Below are 19,370 nucleotides of genomic sequence, written 5' to 3' on the forward strand. Positions count from 1 at the left end.
GTTGGAGGTATGCAGATCTTTGCATATCTATGACCGTATCTATTTCGGATTGTCCATGTTTTTTAGACAGCCCGTGGATGCATAGATGGGTTAGTTTCCATGGTCTGCTCCGGTCTGAGATAGAGTTTCGGCATCACCTCCCTGTTGTTCTCCAGATACGCACTCTTCTTTGGCAGGACGTGTATCTAGAGAACAGCGGGGAGGTGCTGCCAAAATTCTGTTTCGGATATGAGTAGAGCATGGATACTAACCTCATCTACGCATCCACGGGTGAGATTAGGACCTATCCTCATCTATTAGACAGTAGGAACACCATGTAGATGCAATTGATGGTTACATTACTCGTTGATACATATGTTAGAGGATGGATGACCATTAGTGGATGTACACAGGCTGGAGAAGTCAGAGTGATTTCACCACGGAATGGATGAACAAGACCGATGCTTTCTTGAACAGTGCATTTGGCAAGGCTGCTAAAGGATATTGCCTAGTTTTATGTCCCTGCAGCAAATGTGGAAATAGGAGAAGGGTAAACAAGGTGAAAATGGGTAAAAATCTTGTGAAGAATGGATTTACGCCGGACTACACCCGGTGGGTCCACCATGGTGAAGCCCATCGTATGAGAGAGGAGGTGGTGAGACCACGGGTGGAGGCTTTTGATGCTGATGCCGGGGTAGTAGACATGTAAGATGACTTTCACCATGGACAGTTCGATGAGGGACGTGAGAAGGAGGAGATGGAGGCAGCCACACAGGCGTTCTACGACATGATGGACTCGACACAGAAACCCCTTCATGATCGGTCAATGATGTCTCAACTAGATGCCATTGGACGCTTAATGGGGTTGAAGTTCGAGTTAAACTTGAGTGGACCTGGCTTCGATAAGATGTTGGCCGTGATTGGCACCCTGCTTCTAGAGGGCCACATTCTGCCAAAGAGCATGTACAAGTCACAGAAACTCCTTCATGCACTTAAGATGTCGTATGAGCAGATACATGCTTGTCCGAAGGGGTGCGTCCTATTTAGGAAAGAACACGAGCATGCAAAGTTTTGTCCAAAGTGTAAATCCTCTAGGTACCTGGAGGTAGACTCTGATGATGGCCAGAAGAGGCAACTTACGATCCCCATGAAAATCCTACGGTACCTTCCGTTCCTACCGAGGATCCAACGGCTATACATGACCGAGGAATCCACGAAACAGATGACATGGCACAAAAATGGCAAACGGTACAATCCTAACAAGATGGTATATCCATCCGATGGTGAAGCTTGGATCCGCTTTAATGACAAACATCATGACAAAGCAGATGAGGCTCGTAATGTATGTGTCGCGCTGGCAACAGATGGGTTCAATCCGTATGGAATGATGGCTGCCCCATACACATGTTGGCCCATCTTCATTATCCCCCTTAATCTCCCCCCGATGTTTCCTTTCAACGACATAACGTATTCTTGTCGTTGATAATTCCTGGACACCCAGGGAGTAATATGGGTGTGTTCATGGAGCCCGTGTTTGATGAATTGGTTTGTGCTTGGGATGAAGGGGTATGGACATATGATCGAGCTACAAAGACAACCTTCAAAATGCATGTTTGGTACCACTACTCCCTGCATGACTTCTTGGCGTATGGGATATTCTGCGTCTGGTGTGTTCACAGGAAGTTCCCATGCCCAATATGTAAGGAAGGTGTGAGGTTCATTTGGTTGCAGAAGGGTGGCAAGTATTCGTCGTTCGACAGACATCGTCAATTCCTACCTCTTGACCTCCATTCAGACAAGACATCAAGAACTTTATGAAAGGTGTCAAAGTGACAAACCCTGCACCACGGATGATGACTGGTGCCGAGGTTCATGCTCAGATAGATGCTCTCGTGCCCAATGAAGAAGGTGGTTTTGTGGGATATGGTGAGCAACATATGTGGACTCATATCTCGGGCATGACGAGGCTCCCCTATTTCGATGACCTTCTTCTGCCACATAATATTGATGTAATGCACACTGAAAAGAATGTCGTCGAGGCACTTTGGGCAACACTCATGGACACTAAAAAGTCTAAGGACAACCCTAAGGCTAGAGTGGACCTAGCAACGTTGTGCGATAGACCAAATCAAGAGATGCAGCCTCCTAGTCGTGGCAAGACCTGGAGAAGGCCTAAGGCCGATGTCGTCTTGAAAAAGGACCAAAGGAGGGAATTACTTGAATCGATCAAGACACTAATGTTCCCTGATGGGTATGCAGTGAATCTAAAGAGGGGAGTGAACTTAGGCACTCTGCGAGTCAACGGGATGAAGAGTCATGACTACCACATATGGATTCAGCGGCTTCTTCCGGTGATGGTTCGAGGCTATGTCTCAGAGCATGTCTGGCAAGTGCTAGCAGAGTTGAGCTACTTATTCCGCTAGCTTTGTGCCAAGAAGCTCTCTCGGACCGTCATTGATGACTTGGAAAAAGCGGCACCCGTGTTGCTCTATATATTGGAGAAGATCTTTCCACCCGGTTTCTTCTTGTCGATGCAGCATTTGATTGTACACCTCCCATATGAGGCATGGATGGGGGGGCCCATGCAGAACCGTTGGTGCTATCCAGTCGAGAGATGTCTAAAGACTCTTCACAAAAAATATAGAAATAAAGCCAAAATTGAGGCTTCCATTGCAGAGGCATACATTCTAGAAGAGGTGTTGAACTTCACAGAGAAATACTACACTGAGAAACTTCCTAGCGTTTATAATCCACCCCCTCGTTACAATGCTGGCAAAAATGAATCGAACCTCAGCCTTTTCCAAGGGCAACTCGGAAGCGCAAGTGCATCGACCACTAAGCAATTGAAAAATGAAGAGTGGCGCAGTATCATGCTATATGTGTTGACCAACCTTGTCGAGGTGTAGCCGTTCATTGGGTAAGTTCTGAATGAACTTGTTTTATTTCACCGTATGTCCTTGTTTCTTCGTCCAACCCCCTTGTTTCTCATTGGTACAGGGAATTTCTTCGTTAATCCTGGCATGGATCAAGGCAACCTACCCCGCAAGAAAATGATACCTTTCTTTCACAGGGCGCGGGACCAGAGAGCCCCGATTTCATTTGTTGGTTCAAATAGAAAGCCCAAACTGATGCGCCTATAAGTGATGAGCTGAGACAGGTTGCAAATGGCTGTGCCGTTAGGGTCAAGTCATTTACCGGTTATGATGTGAATGGATATTGTTTTCACACAGCAAGCTACGAGCAGAGTCGGCCCAATCGAAAAACCACAAACAACGGAGTTGTTACGCCCGGCACTGATGAACTCGACTATTATGGAAGAATTGAAGAAATCTACAATTATCATTCTATGGTTCCAAACCTCTTATTCCTGTCATATTCAAATGCCACTGGTTTCATCCTGGAGTAACGAGACGGACCCCTAAGCTTGGGCTAGTCGAGATTTGATAGGATTCCATCTATCCAGGAAAAGATGTCTATATTGTGGCTCAACAGGTCGTCCAGATTTATTATACGTCATACGCGTGCAAAGACACCGAGCATCTTAAGGGTTGGTCTATTGTGCACAAGTTATCACCACACGGTAAACTACCTGTCCCAAACGATGAAGATTACAACTTCAACCCAAACACATATGATGGAGAGTTCTATCAAGAAGAGGGCCTACAAGGGAGGTTTGACATAGACTTAACCGAAGAGATAGGAATGGAAGTAGACAATGAAAGGGATAATGACGAGGACGCTGGAGACGAGGTGTGAAATCTGAAGGACATACAAATGCTTGAGCGATTACGTTTAGGCAATGACAATGAAGACAACATTCCTCCTTCGGATAGTGTTGATGAGTTGGACAATGTTGATAGTGATGACGAGACCTATGATCCAGCTAATCTCAATCATGAAGATTATTTCTAATACATGTAATACTATGTTTTTTGTAATTATGTTTTGTTCATTTTTGCAAATATTTCTAATACATGTATTACTATGTTTTTTGTAATTATGTTTTGTTCATTTTTGCACCTATTTCTAATTATGTCTTGTTTTTCTTTTTTATTGCAGGTGATTGAACAAAGATGGCGGGCGACAGTCATAGGTCCGTGAACTCGATTTACCAAAGACCACACCGGCTGCAAGAGGAGGCAGAGGGGGCGGCGGAGGGATCGGACAAGAGGAGGAGGACCGCCAGACGCAGGAGGGGCCATCTCCTCCCACGCCGCGTGAGGAGGAGCTGGAGGAGGAGGTGGCGCCTGTGGACGAGTCGGACGATGAGTTGGTTCGGCAGACGAACAAGGAGGAGGGGTCGCACGAGGACGACGAGTTGGAGGCGGTAGGCACGGGTTCCACTTCCTCCGACTCCTCTTTGAGTGTCTACTTGCGAGGTCCCACGAGCCTCCCATAGGTTCCACTTCCTCACCAACGCCCAATGATTTGCCCTGAAGGGCAAAAGTAAGTAACTTTATATGATATCACCACTACTTCATATGATATGATGAAAAAAACTAATAATTTTTCTTAATCACTTGTGCAGGAACTAGGTGGTTGTGTTGGGTGGTTGCGCACGGCTAGTCAACGGCATCCTGGGTCTTCTGTGCAGGCAACACTTCCCCGGCATTGTCATGCATGCATCGAAGATAGAGCCAGCCTACTCGTTTGACCACTACGCCATCGCCACCGATGCGGAGTACCCCAACAAGGCGGCACGGGTGAAGGCAGAGTTTTGAGTAAGTCTCCCTCGCACAACATTGCTCAATACGTCGCATTCATTGGACTTTTCTTGAAATAATGAATGGATACATTGCTTTTGTATGCAGACTTATTATAGATGCGAGGAGGAATTTGAGGCTAGGGCGGAGCAGGTGACTACCAAAGCCTGTAAAAAACCGTCACCGACATGCATCACGAGGTGCGCATCTAGGCCATCGTAACCTACTACGGGTCGAAGCTTGGAGAGAGGAAAACCAAGAAAGACGCAAGAGAGATGCAGCTGACCCGGGAGCAGTACCTTGAGGTAAATGAAGAACATCAATATTGATTCGTTTTGAGATTAAGTTGGTTTAATTTGATCTTCTTATATGTCCAATACTTGATGACATGTAGATGATTCCCTGGTGGTGCCAAGCGTATCCCGAGTGCTGGGCGATGATGGTGGAGAGGTGGTTCACGGAGGAGTACCTCAAGATGCACAGGGATGCCCGGGACCGTCGTTTGCAGATGCAAGGTCCAGCACACCATCAAGGCAGCCGCAGCCTCGCCGGATACAAACAAGCATGGGTACGCGAATTCATTTATCTATTGTGACGCTCAGTTCTGCCTGATTTCTAATCATCGTGCTGTCTTTCTCGCAGTCGGCGTCACATAGTGGCCAGGCTTGCTCGGACTTCTAGGCATGGTGTATGGCCCATAAGGGCAAGGCGACGTCCGACGTCTCCTTCAACCTGGAGGACCCGCCCGAGGCATACACAAACCCAAGCGTCCACTCTGCATCAGTGAGTATACTGAGGTGGCGAGGTCGCTCCATGGGTCAGACCATGATCCGAGCACCTAGGACTTTGATGGAGAGGCCGTCATGAGGGCAAGGCAAGGCAAGAAGCATGGGCGGTTCTGGCTTGGCGACGGCATCAATGACACGGCCTCTACTCCCTCTCTCTCCCAGATCCGAGCACGGAGCACGAGCGAGAGCCCAGCCATTCGCACATGGCCGACCGCTGCACAGCACCGGGTCGATGCACTCGAGGTTATTCCTGTTTTACTCGTCATACATTGATCTTTACACACCTTAATTAGCTTTGCATTACTGAAACATTGGAGTGAAACATTGCAGGCCCGGCTGGAACAAGAATTGAGGCAACGTCAGGAGCTGGAGGCCGGGCACCAGAGGATGGTGGCCTAGCTAGAGGCCGAGCGGGCCGAGCGGGAGGCCGAGCTGGCCGAGCGGCAGGCCCAAGCGCAGAGGCTGACGGACATTACGAAGTTCCTACAAGGGCTTGGGCAACGTGTAGGCTTCTCTCTGCTAGCTGGGCTGTTGGTTCCACCTCCACCTCCGCGTCCTGTAGCTCCAGCTACTCCTCTGAGTATGAAAGTTTTTTTACTTTCGCTTGTGCTTTTCTTGTATGGCCTCTACCTTCCTAGATTAGCTATCTAAATAATCTTGTCTCACATGCAATCTTTTCTCCTTTGTGCAGTCTCCATCTGACGGTGGTTCGAATAATCCACCTCATGCACCTCCGAATGATGGACCTTCACCACAGTCGCAGTGCCCGAGATGAGTGCATGTTGTATTTTTTTCATTTGTTGTTCACTTGATGATGGACTTGTGATATACTTGTGATGCACTTGTGGACTTTGATGGACTTGTGGATTTATTTAAATGGACTTGAGCACTTATTATTATATATGTGATATATATTGTGATGGATGTGATATGTGTGGACGGATGTGTGGATGGATGAGATATATATGTGATGGATGAGATATATATGTGATGAATGAGATATATATGTGATGGATGAGATATATATGTGATATATATGAATTTATTTGTCATGATGGAATGTAAAAAATTTAAAAATTGCCGTTTTGGATCACTTTGCCGAGTGTTGCACTCAGCAAAGGACCCCGTTGCCGAGTGCCTTGGTCATAGCACTCGACAAAGCTAGAAAAATGGGCGCTCGGAAAACCATTTTTCCAGCTTTGCCGAGTGCCATGACCATGGCACTCGGCAAAGAATTTAAAAAAAAAATTCAAACTTTACCGAGTGCCGGCCAGAGGGCACTCGACAAAGAATTTTTTAAAAAAAATCAAACTTTGCCGAGTGCCGGCAAGAGGGCACTCGGCAAATATTTTTTAAAAAAAATTCAAACTTTGCCGAGCGCCGGCCAGGAGGCACTCGGCAAAGATTTTTTTTTAAAAAAATAAAAAAATCTTTGCCGAGTGCCTGCAGGGTTGGCACTCAGCAAAGCCACCGTCAATGGGGCCGACGCCGTGACGGTCGCTTTTCTTTGCCGAGTGCCCCCGGAGCTCTCGGCAAAGAGGTCTTTGCCGATCAATTTTTTGCGTGTGTTCTTTGCCGAGTGCCGCACTCGGCAAAGGCTTTGCCGAGTGCAATTTGCCCTTTGCCGAGTGCCTAAGGCACTCGGCAAAGAACCTGAATCTAGTAGTGAATCCTAGTGCTCCCAAGTGCCACCACCCACCACTAGAGAAGAAGGTTGGGGCTTTGGGTTCCACAACTTACCGACAACTCTAGAAGCGACTTTGGATTCCTTCACGACACTAGAGCGAGCAGCGGCCCAATAGTGCGACGGGGTCGTTTGTCGAATCTGTGGGGAGGCAAGAGGGTGCTAGGCAAGGTTGGTGGCAAGGGCGTCACGATGTGAGTGATCGTTGATGACCTTGTGATTAAGGGAGGACAGGATCAAGGCGACAACAAGCAGGAGGGATAGTGAGGTGGCGGGGGCCACTAATGGTGGAAGTGCAAGGGTATTGGAATGGAGGAGGGGCACGCAAGATGGGACACACAAGGGTAGAGCTCCGGAACAAGAGGTCGATTGGGCACAAACAACGAGGGTTGCATGATCGTCGAAGACATGACTGGTTGTGCATTAACTCTTCCCACACATAAGGCAAGAATATTTGGTTGTTGTACAAGAAACTTTAAGAAATCTTGCTAGATACTACTAGTTACTAGTTTTGTTGTAGATCTACGAGTAACATGTTTGTGTGCGTGAAGCTCAGCTCGGCGATGTAAATAGCGGGTGTGGCAATCCCTCAACGACAGATTGTGTAGTTAATACCAACTGTCCACCACAAGAATTTCTTTTAAGGGAGACACTAGCGCCCGAACGCCCGCGCCTTCTCCCTGACACCCTCCTCTCTCGTGCGAGTTCAGACGCTCGGGAAAAACGCCGCGCCCACCGCTCCTTCCCCCTGACCCCCTCCTCTCTCTCCGCAAGTCCGGATGCCAGTGCCTCCTCCACGCGCCCACCGCTCCTTTCCCCAGAACCCCCTCCTCTCTCTCCATGCCAGAGCCGGCAAGAGGACGAGTGCGCCCCGTCCGCACGACTCTAGGTGCGCCGCGCACCTCGACCGCCGGCCCCCAGCACGCGCCATCCGCCAGGCCCGGCTCGCTGCGCCCCATCCCCTAGTGCCCGAGTCATGCCCCCATGACTCTATACCTATTAAATATGAAACACTTGGATGCAACATACGTCTGAAGCAGATGAAAAATTTGAAATATACACTTGAAACATGTGTGTGAAACATATGCAATATCCAAATAAAACATTTGCAACATGAAAACACTTATTTGCAACATAAGACTGAAACAGCTTAAACATTTCGAACATACTCTTGCAACATATGTGTGAAACATATACAACATTCAAATCAAAACGCTTGCAACATACATCTAAAAATAGATGAAACATTTTGAACAAACACTTGCAACATGCCTATGAAACACTTGCATCATATACAACATCACGATTTACTTTTGCAACATCCATAGACACTTGCAACATACCTATGAAACGTCTGAAACACTTGAAACATACATTTGCATCATATGGGAGGGGGCCGGGGCCGGTCGATTCCGGCCTCAGGGTGGGAGCCGGCGGCGCGCGAGCTCCACTAGCACGGGGTCACACTCGTGGTGCCCTTGGCTCGGCCAGGACTGACCTAAGGCGTGCGACGACAGCACCAGCATCAGCAGAGGCGAGCGACGTGGAGCGAGCGGCCCGACCAGCAGAGGTGGGCGCACACGACGGGCATGAGATAGGAGCAAGCAGCGCAGGCAGGGTGCGTACGACGGGGAAGAAACGGCAGCAGCGAGGCGGAGTGGGGCGCGCGGCGTCGAGACGGATGCTCGTGTGGGAGCATTACCGTTCTTTTATACCTTTACGTAAATAATACTAGACTTTGTAAGAACGTGTATTGGTAGGATCAACGAACATGAAACTATCAGCGTGATTCCACCGAAGTTTGACTTGTCCTGTAACTTTTAAAGGAATAACTTACTGGTTCTACAACAAAATCTCAATCATCCCGTAGATAGAAATAGAAGTAGGGCCTGTTTAGTTGAGCTATGCTTTACTTGTGGAGTAATTTTTTTTTCTTCAGCTCCATGATCAACTTCATTGGTGGAGTTAAAACTGTTTTGTTAAAAATATTTAGTAAAACAACTCACGGTAGATAAAAGAGTTGTTTATAATACCCTTAATCTTATTTTCTTCATTTATTATACCCTTAATCTTTTTTTCTTTTCTTCTTTTATTTTCTTTCTTCCTTTTTCTTCTCTGCTTTCTTCCTTGTGCACAGGAGGCACTCCGCTTCCCTCGCCCGAAGGTTCTTCCGTACCGGCAGCCCCCGGGCCCTGCGCCGCGGTGGCCGATGTCTCCACGGCCCTACATCCAGGCTCCCCGGCAGCCTCGCGACTCCATGCACCGACACCCCGGTGACCAGCGTCTCCGTGGTCCTGCGCCCCCGTGCCCCGCTCGCCGCGGAGCGGATGTCATTCGGACTCGTTTGGTTGGCGACAAAGCGAAGCTGCATGTAGAGCGGTTCCAGAAGCGCTACCAAGCGCGGCCTTAAGTAGCCTCTAACAAGAGTTTTCATGGTCTTATAAAACTTTAAACGAATCACATGCATGCGAGATTCCATAATTGATCACTAGTCATGTGCGATAAATATTACACTGCCTCAACCTTGTCACATTCTCTCTGTTTCATTTTAATCGTATCCAGTCACACAACGGAAGTCCAAAGATATTTCAGAAAAGTTTGAGCAAGATAATAAGACATGAATACAGGTCAACATAACTCAGCAATGCATACATCAGCTCAGCAGTAAAGCAATAAGGAATACGGCCGAAGATATGTTTGTCAAGCATACAAATACTACTCAAATGAAGCAAGTTCATGGCAGTGCACTTTCTTCAAGGATAACAACACAATTGGACAAGGATCAACAATGTTCGTACTAATAGCAAGAGATATCCATGTACATGAACTCCGTTTCAAAGGCATCACCTAGGCGTCCAGGCGTACCCAGCTTACCTTCAGGAACGCCTAGTCCCCTTTGAAACCATGTACATTAAGTCGACTCAAACTAGACAGATTATCAAGGCCTAACAGAAATTAGACAATCATCTTTTTTACAGCTTATAAGACATGGAAGCTGCAAAATAGCATTAGATGAACAAAAGCGAGATTGATAATATAAGCCAGCACTTAAATTGCAGGTAGATGATCTAAGCAGGTGACTAGAGATTCTATCTTCACCCTTCACGAACCACATTAGACAGAAGAGTAGAATATAGCATCCTTGTGGCTCCAATTTCTACTCCAAAGTCTTCATTTCATCTAAGCTGAAACCTGATCAATGTGAAAACAGGAATAAGATCCGAGGGGAATAGAGTAAGAAATTAGAAATTATCTAGCCATGGGCACGGTTGAGGGTTGACATATTTTCGTTTGATTAAACTTCAGAACAATGCAGTTATGCCAAAGTTGGGTAAATGTTCTATTAAAATGAAATTAGTGTTAACTCTCACAATTATTAGATCATTTTCTACCAGTGTTGACCTAATCATTTCACCACAAACAATAGTAGCAGAAACAACCGATTCAGCTCATTATGAGAATATAATGGATTAATAATACAAAACCTAGCAGATAAAGTAGACTTCGAAGCCAACAATTAAATAAATAAACCAAACAAAAGATAAATTGGATATGGCAGTATTGGCGAATTATATCTCACAATATTCTCGGATACTTCATATCTCACAGAAAGAACTGACACAGAAATGAAAAAATAAAAATTTGAATGATTATACAGAACTACAGCCTTTTTGAACAGGTAACAACATAACTTCACCAGAGCAAGGGAAAAGCTAGAATAAAAAGAGAATTCATGGAAGAGAGTTGAAATTCATCTATAAATTGGCACCTTAGGTCCAACCAGTCCTGATTTCCTAACTAACTTCATAGGCATACTTTCTTTCATACAAATGGACATTACATTAAATGTTAGGAATATAAATGCATGAGGAGTGTTGCAAGTTATCTTACATATGTTAAGTGCAGACAGGAACTTCATAATCTTGAGAACTCTATCGTCAACCACTTCACACTTGATCCCAACTATCTTAAGGTGTTCTGAAATTGCAGTTGATCTCTTCATTGAACTGACACGTAGTTTGATTTCCACTTTATGTTTAAACCACTGCAGAGAACAACCGAGCATGATCAACTGTCAACTAATAACTCTACAAAGTAGCAGTTGAGCATTTGTGAAGTGCATACCATGTTGTGGAGTTCAAAACTGAGCTTCTCTAGAACAGGTGAATGTTCAAGAATGCACGCTAGCATGGAAATCATAAGCCACATACCAGTAGCCATTCAGCAACAAGGTCTTGAGATTTGTAAACACAGGGCACCATCTCAAATCTCTTTTAAAAATAAACTGCACAAAGTGCAAACAAAAAAGATGAAATAATCAACACTGTGAACGTATTTGATTCATAACCATAGTTGGTGGCAGTGCATGCAAAAAACAAAGCATCATATATCAAATTTCAACTTCACGACACCTAATACAAAAAGGGTAAAAGATGAAACTTTAAAGTAAAACTATACCATGTTAGATGCAGATTTCAACGCCAAGCTCTTAGCCTCCGATAAACCTCTTAGAAGCACACAGTTGATATTGCCATTGGCTGTGCTATCAGAACTATCACAAGATTCACAATCACAAGTCCAAAAGTAATTTGCATTAGTGCAGCGGTCCCCTCAAGAATGGGAGTCCTCCCCTCAAAATGCTCAAGGCGCAGTGAGGCAACATTTGAGGTGTAAATGTTGATGCGAGAATCAGAGCTGCCTACGGAAAAAATGATGATAAGATGTTTCAGGGACTCGGACACAATCTTGTTGACCGATGACAACTCACAATCCATGAGCTTTAGATGATCCAAGGATGGACAGTTTGTAAAGTTAAGAAAACTGTTGTGGACCTGTACACCAGCGAGCTCCAGCCTCCTCAGGTGCTGGGAGATGAGAGGCAGGTTGTCTAGTTGAAGACAGGGCTCATCCAGACTGCGTACAAACATAGAGAGGCTGAGAACATGAACTTTGCACATCACAACATGCTGGAACCAGAGGTTTACGTGGGACACATCATCATGGCTGCTGAGCTGAGCATTGAACGTGAAATAGCATCTCTCGAGGGGTGAATCTCTGCGGAGGGGCAGCAGATGGTTCACCAAGCTCCGGAGATCCTCCACAGACTCCAGTTGATCTGGGTCGACGGACCCCACCCACAGGCTCGTGGCAGATTTCCAGAGGTGGCGCCATCTGCGGGCGAGCACGCTCGTGCGGATGGCCGCCTCAGACGGAAAGAAGCCAAGGATGTGTTCAAGGACTCCATCAGGCAGGGGTTCAATGCCCCTGCTACTGCCAGCGGCCTGCAGCACCCATCCCTTGAGGCATTTTGTCGAACAGCAACCGGGCCTTGGCGCTGCAGGACAAGATACGGTCAGAAGACGCGGATCAGTTATGCTGAGGGCAATTGACGGAGCCAGGAAAAAAATATAGGTGGGGCGAATTTCAACGAGGAGATGAACCAAAAAGGCATCGTATTCGCAACGCGCCGCATTCACATACTACAATAACACAAATCATGGCAAAAACGCTGCAATCACACATTACGGCGAAAAGTAGACGAGAAACACAAGCTGTTACCTCAAATTTAAAGAATAAACTAGTAGTTCTTGATTAGTTGATCCATACATTTCAAATTACAAATGATACCTCATTGAAGCGATGATCCATCTCCATGATTATAGCATCAAGTACAGCAAGGAAAGTATCGACACGGTAACGATGCTCTTGAGTGATTAAGTTGCCATCAAGCCTTGATGTACCCCATCTTGGTAATTGGTATTGTCTCTTCCATATTTGGTATTGGAATTTCTTTTGCAACACAAAATGATTTGACCTCTTCCAATAATTGCTCCCAGCCTTCATTTCTTAAACTAATCCAGATGTTGGCTGAGCTGCTGCCCTTGCTCCTCTGCTGCTAACCTGTCCGCGGCCACGGGCGGCCCCAGTACCTGGCGCCAGTTCCTGCTCCTCCTCTCCTCCTCCCTCCATTGCCAGGCGCAGCCAGCTCCTGCTCCTGCTCGGCGGGCAGCGGGCGCACCTCGGCACCTGGGCACCTGGCGGCGGCCGGCGGGCGGATGGGCGGCGGCCGACGGGCAGATGGGCGGCGGCTGGCGGGCGGATGGGCGCCGAGTGGCCGGGCAGCAGATGGGGTAGCGCCTGGCGGCGGGCGGCGGTGACCTCGAGCGCTCGATGTGGAGCAGCGGCGGCTGCGCTCGATGCGGACAGGGAACAGCGACCTCGAGCGCTCGATGCTGGCTTACAGTGCGATTGGGGAATTGGGGATTGAGGCATTGAGCGATCCATGGATGAGATGCTGGCTCACATTGCCGATTGGGCCCTTACTGGGCTGACAAAAAAAAGGCCTAGTGATGCTTGTAGCATCCTCGTCGCCATCGCACATTCGCACAGAGGCTCGGCGCCGCGCCGCCGCCGGCCGGTAGTGTCCTCGAGACCTCGGCAGCCGGAGATAGGCAAGAAGAGGGGGTCCGGGGGTCTGAGGCTACGCCGCCGGTAGCTGGGGCGGCCGCCCCACCACGCCCCTAGGGTAGCTCCGTCGTTGGCTGAGGGCAAACAGACGACAGGCGGCGAGCGAGACGGAGACCTCGCTGGAAGGCTGGTGCCGGCCTCACCTCACTGTCGGCGGCAGCACTGGTCTCGCAGACAGCCCATGTCCCTGGTCGCTCCCGCACTGGCCTCTGGCCGGCTGGGGGCAGGCCGTCACCCGCCTCCGCTTTGCTGGCTGGCCGCCCTGCGCCCGGACCGGCTGGCACCCGGCCGTCTGGCAGCCGGTCGCCTGGACGGCTGGACGCCGACGGCCCTGACCGCGCCGCGCCCCAGCTCAGCCTGATGCCCGCGCCGGTGCCGCTCCCTCGCTCCTGCTCTTCTGCTCGCTCGCCCCGCTAGCCCGCTGTCCGGTGAGCAGTGGCCACTAGGGTTTGGATTTGGCCGATCGGGGAGGATTGGGGATTATGGGCATCGGGGAACTTCGCGAAATGGTGACGCACTTCGGCACTTGTGGAGAAATAGGCCGGGCGATAGCGGGAATCTTAAGAGACTTTTCCCGTTATAAAACATAGCAATTCTACGTGTCTCTACGAAAATTCAACGGTCTTTAGCGCTACTATTTTAATTTTTTCATGTCCTTCATGTCACTTCCGTTAGTTTGGGCTCTCACGTCATCAAACTGTAGGTGTGAAAAGACGAAAATACCTTTAAGTCTAAATATGTGATTAATTTTTTTAGCATCTTAATGACTTCAAATAAAAAAAACTCAAAACTATAAAGTTGTAGATCTCGTCGAAATCTATAATTTTTATATAAAATTTATTTTTATTTAATTCCGCAAAAAAATATGATTTGATATGATTAATATATCTTAGAAAATCATCATTTTTTTACGGAATTAAATGAAAATAAATTTTATATGAAAATTATAGATCTCGACGAGATCTACAACTTTCTAATTTTGAGTTTTTTCATTTAAAGTCGTTAAGATGCTAAAAAAATTAATAACATATTTAGACTTAAAGGTATTTTCGTCTTTTCACACCTGCAGTTTGACGACGTTAGAGTCCAAACTAACGGAAGTGACATGGATGATAAAAAAAATTAGAGTAGTGGCGTTAAAAACCGCTGAATTTTTCAGAGGCACGCGCATCTTTTATAATGACACACGGAAAAAGTCTCAAATCTTAACCGTGCGCCGATGGTTTCCCGCCGCGCAGAGGATTCCTGCGCCGATCTCGCTTCGTCCGTTGGCAAGCGGCCCAGATCGAATGATTCTGCTGGACGCAAGATGACTGCACGCAAACTGGCTGGATGCAGGATTCTCTGGTGCGAGCAGGTAGGTAGTAAGTGTTTCCTTTCTTTTTTTTTTCTTTTTTGTTCATGTGGTTTTACTTTCACTTTTTTATTTTTCCTATTTTTTTATTTTTGTTTATTTTCTAATTATATTTTTTCTTTTGATTCATGTTTTTCATTTTTAATCTTTCTTTTTTCTTTTTTATCCCTTTTTCTTTTTAATATTATTTTTCTTTCTTTTTTTTCCTATCCTTTGTATTTTCCGTGCATCAATTTATCTTTTATTTTTGTTTTATGTGAATTGTTATTATTTTTTATTTGTTACCTTTTACTAACAAGTAGTCTAATTATATAAAAAAATTTGTATTATAAAAGTAGTTACATTATATTTAATTTACAAATCCTTTCAAACGAACAAACTGTTGTTCCTATAAATTATGTAATATAAGAGAAATTATAGGTCAAAATATGTTCTTAAGACCACACTAAGTCAAATCACACCTTATATTCGGGGACGGAGGGAGTATGTTGCGCGTGTATATTTCAAATGCTTTAGCTAGTTCAAACTGAAAAGATCTGGCAAGTGGCCTAGAGAGGGTGAATAGGTTTTTTTTCTGAAATTTAATCAACTTCACGAAACCAGTCAGAACGCGGAACCTCCGGGTATGATCGCGGAGGTTTCGGGGCACGAAGGTTCCGGGACTAAGCGTGGAACCTCCGGGATTAGAGTATGAAATCGATCTACTGCAAAATTTAACGAATGAAAAATAGATTGAATGTAATACCAGCTTTCCTGGGGAGTGTGTTGAGCTATTCAAATAGTTAGATGCACCTAGAAGATGAGAAATTCGTAGATCGAATGCAAATCCTAAAAATCAATTTAAATCACAAGTAATAGTAACAACAACAGCAATCACAGAGGATACGAGGATTTATCCTGTGGTTCAACTCGCCATAAAGGCTTGTCTATGTCCACGTTGTTGAGGTTAGCCACAAAGGCTATAGAGTCTCTTTCAACTCACTCCTCTAATCTAACCTATCACCAAGGTAATGGATTGGAGGCTTCCACTAAGTCATAAAAGGGTAATACAAACGTCCCGTTGCTCAACCACAGCGGATTGGGAGCTACCGGGCCACCGCTAGCCATCTAGAAGCCAAGCTCCAAGAGAAACGAACACACCAAGCGACTAGAGCTTCACCAAGTGCACAACAACGGAGGAGAAGGATCTTCTCGAGCTTTCTCACACTCTCTATAGCCAAATCCTTCAAGGAATCACAAAGATTTGAGCAAGAGAGTTGGGAGCACCAAGCTTGGAGAGAGAGCTTTTGTTCGTCATTAATGAAAGGAATAGAGAAGATAACCGTTGGGGGCGAAGAGGTATGGTATAAATACCACCCACGTCACCCATAAAATGGTTGGGTCTGACAGACCCCGGAGCCTCCGTGTTTGAGCGCGGAGGTTCCACGCAGGCCAGAGCAGATAAGAATTTAGCTCGGCTAGCTTTTTGTGGCTGGGATTATTTGAGATGTAGATGGAGTTTTGAGCACTTGGTTCTCCCCAGCACACCATTAGTATCCCCTTGATAGTACGTTTTGTCCTATAACTCAATTTTAAAATATAAAATAAATTAAACTAGCTCTTGGAGTCATTGCAAACCATCCATTCGAGTTGGGGTCTCCTCTTTTGTTTCTTTGCATCCACGATTAAAGATATATTGTCAAACACTTGTCAAAGCTATTAGTCCTTTAATTATGTGGTCAATATCACCAAAACCCGCTTAGAGCTAGATTGCACTTACACAAACGTATGCAGCAAGTCTTTTACCTGGATGTTGCATATACTGCACTGCCTATACATGCGTTGCAAGTGTATGTTTCAAATATTTTAGCTGTTTCAAACTTATGTTGCAATTATTTTATCTGGATACTGCATATGTTGTAGTAGGCATACACATATGTTGCAAGCATATGTTCTAAATGTTTCATCTGTTTCAGACGTTCAGACGTATGTTGCAGCAAATGTTTCATGTTGCAAGTGTTCCATGAGCAGGCGCGAGAAGTAGGCATAGGCGGAGGTGGTCACCGCGGGCGCAAAGCTCCCATGTGCGCCTAGGAAGTGAAGTGGGCGCGGCGGCCCCCATGTGCATGCGCAGCAACAGCGCACGGCGGCAACAGTAGCACCAACGCGCGGCTAGGCGCTCCCGCAACGTGCGGGCAGGTGGGCAGGAGCTGCGTGCATATGCTGGGCGGACAGGAGGCACGGGCATCAGGACACGGCGTCCATCCAAATATCTGGGCTAGCCATGAGGTGAACTGAATGCTATGCCGTATGCCCGTATTACCGGTGGCCCAGTGCTACACTTATATCTATCATGTACATTCCATTTCCATATATGTTTGCCAACGGAAGAAGAAGAACAAGCAAAAGGTCTGTAGCCGCTGAAAATGGCTGCTCTCAGGTTCCTGCTTCTCAAAAGAGCAGCCATAATCTGGCTGCTTCCGATCCTTCACAACATGTCATCGGTATGTTGTAGCGATTATTTTTAAAATTTCTTTTCAAAAAAGATTTAAAACATTGTCCACGCCTCGCCACCTTGGTATCTTTGTTGGGCCACCAAATCTTTAATGAATGATATGCTAATTTTCGGTTTCCACTTCTCGGTCCAAAATTTGCTGTCACCCTATTCATGCATCATTCATTCATCGGGCATCCCAGGTGCCCGGACGTCCAGCGTGAGCGCTACGTCCGGACGCCGCTCCCTTTCCCAACACCGCCCCCACCCCGCGCAGAATCGGATCCCAAACCGCCCACCCCCTGCAGAATGGAATGGAACATGTTCCGGACACCGCTCCCCTCCCTAACACACCCTGTTCCCCCACTGCGCCCTTGTCCCAAATAACACGAAACACTTCAAGTGTAATATCGCAAACATATAGAAAAACTATGTAGTTCAACATCGGAATATAAATACTGCAACATAGAAAAAAAATATGTAGTGCAACATTGAAAAACATGTACTGCAACATCGGAAAAATATGTACTGCAACAACAAAAATTATGTACTGAAACATCAAAAATTATGTACTGCGACATCGCAAAAACATGTACTACAACATCGAAAAAATATGTACTGCAACATAAAAAATTATGTTGCTGCAACATCGAAAATTTGTACTACAACATCTCAAATAGTAGTACTGCAACATCGCAAAAACATCTGTTGCAATGACCCAAAAATTCCATTGCAACATTCGGAAATCATCTGTTGCAACATAAAAAAAACCATTGCAACACGGGAGAAATAACAAAAAAACGTACAAACACAGCCCCTGACCCATCACCTTCGAGCTCGCTGGAGGGAGGAGGGAATAGGACCCTAGAGCTTACCAGTATCCTAGCCACCGCCACATCCCTTAGATCAAGAGGAGGTGGTGGTGGAGGAGGAGGGCTCAAATCCAGAGGAGGAGGAGGAGGAGGGCTCAGATCCAGAGAAGGACCGACCTATCTCGTCGGAGCCGCCGCGGTCGTCCTCGTCTTCGGTGGGGGGAGGGTGGGAGTGAGCGCGGGCGGACAGGACGGCAGCGAGCTGGCGCGCGGGCGCGACGTTCATCCCGGGGGAGCAAGCACGCCTAGAGAGCTATGTGGCAATGAATGGGCGTAGGGGAGCGGAGGGAGGGGGTCACGGGCGCGGGGGAGAGTGCGGGTGGAGTGGGCATAGGGGAGCGGAGGGAGCGGGGGGGGGGGGGGACGGGTATGGGATCGGAATAAAATGGGATGCGTCGGGCGCGCGAGTTGAGGACGGACCTCCTAATAGAATCATTATCGTTCATTCATTCCTAAGTTGTTCCTTTCTGGCAAGCATATTTGTTCTGTTTCATGTTGGCCTTTTCGTCTCATTAGTCGGCTTCGGTTCGGCCCATTTTATCATGTTGTAACACGGCTTCGGCGGGTGGCGAAGGCCTCCGACAGCGAGGTGTCGCCAAGGCATTTCCGACCGAGCAGGCGGACGCCGCCCTGCTTCGGCTCACGGGCATCTCCGGCGATGAGGGTGGAGGCCGCCCTACCTCTGAACTAATCAAACAAACAATCTTGCCTAAGTGTGTGCAGGTGCTCAAGCGCAGGCGCTCGTGGTCAGCATGGCCCCCGCGCGGCCGGGCGGAGACCTACGGATGATGTCTCTGACCGGACCGGCGGAGACCCGCCAAGGCAACGGTGCGCCCCTGAAGACGGAGGCCAGCGTCGGGAACCACGGGCCCCGTGCGGCCGGGCAGAGACCTACGGATGATGTCTCCGACCGGACCGGCGGAGACCCGCCAAGGCAACGACGCGCCCCTAAAGATGGAGGCCAGTGTCGGGAACCACGGCCCCCGCGCGGCCGGGCGGAGACCTACAGATGATGTCTCCGACTGGACCGGCGGAGACCCGCCAAGGCA

At 47.3% G+C, this 19,370-nt stretch overlaps 2 long non-coding RNA genes across 2 annotated transcripts; one reads left to right on the forward strand and one right to left on the reverse strand.

Moving 5' to 3' along the window:
* The first annotated feature begins 4,862 nt into the window (after positions 1-4,862).
* On the forward strand, positions 4,863-5,458 carry LOC136483179 (uncharacterized). Its single transcript, XR_010765335.1, has 3 exons — positions 4,863-4,987; positions 5,077-5,250; positions 5,325-5,458. It is a non-coding gene; the product is annotated as an uncharacterized lncRNA (long non-coding RNA).
* A 5,603-nt stretch (positions 5,459-11,061) lies between these two features.
* Positions 11,062-11,756, reverse strand: LOC136483201 (uncharacterized). Its single transcript, XR_010765347.1, has 3 exons — positions 11,613-11,756; positions 11,280-11,439; positions 11,062-11,199 (listed from the first exon to the last, which is right to left on the reverse strand). It is a non-coding gene; the product is annotated as an uncharacterized lncRNA (long non-coding RNA).
* Positions 11,757-19,370: the final 7,614 nt, after the last annotated feature.

The sequence above is a fragment of the Miscanthus floridulus genome, chromosome 9 (assembly GCF_019320115.1).
Source record: "Miscanthus floridulus cultivar M001 chromosome 9, ASM1932011v1, whole genome shotgun sequence".
In the NCBI taxonomy this organism is placed as follows: Eukaryota; Viridiplantae; Streptophyta; class Magnoliopsida; order Poales; family Poaceae; genus Miscanthus; species Miscanthus floridulus.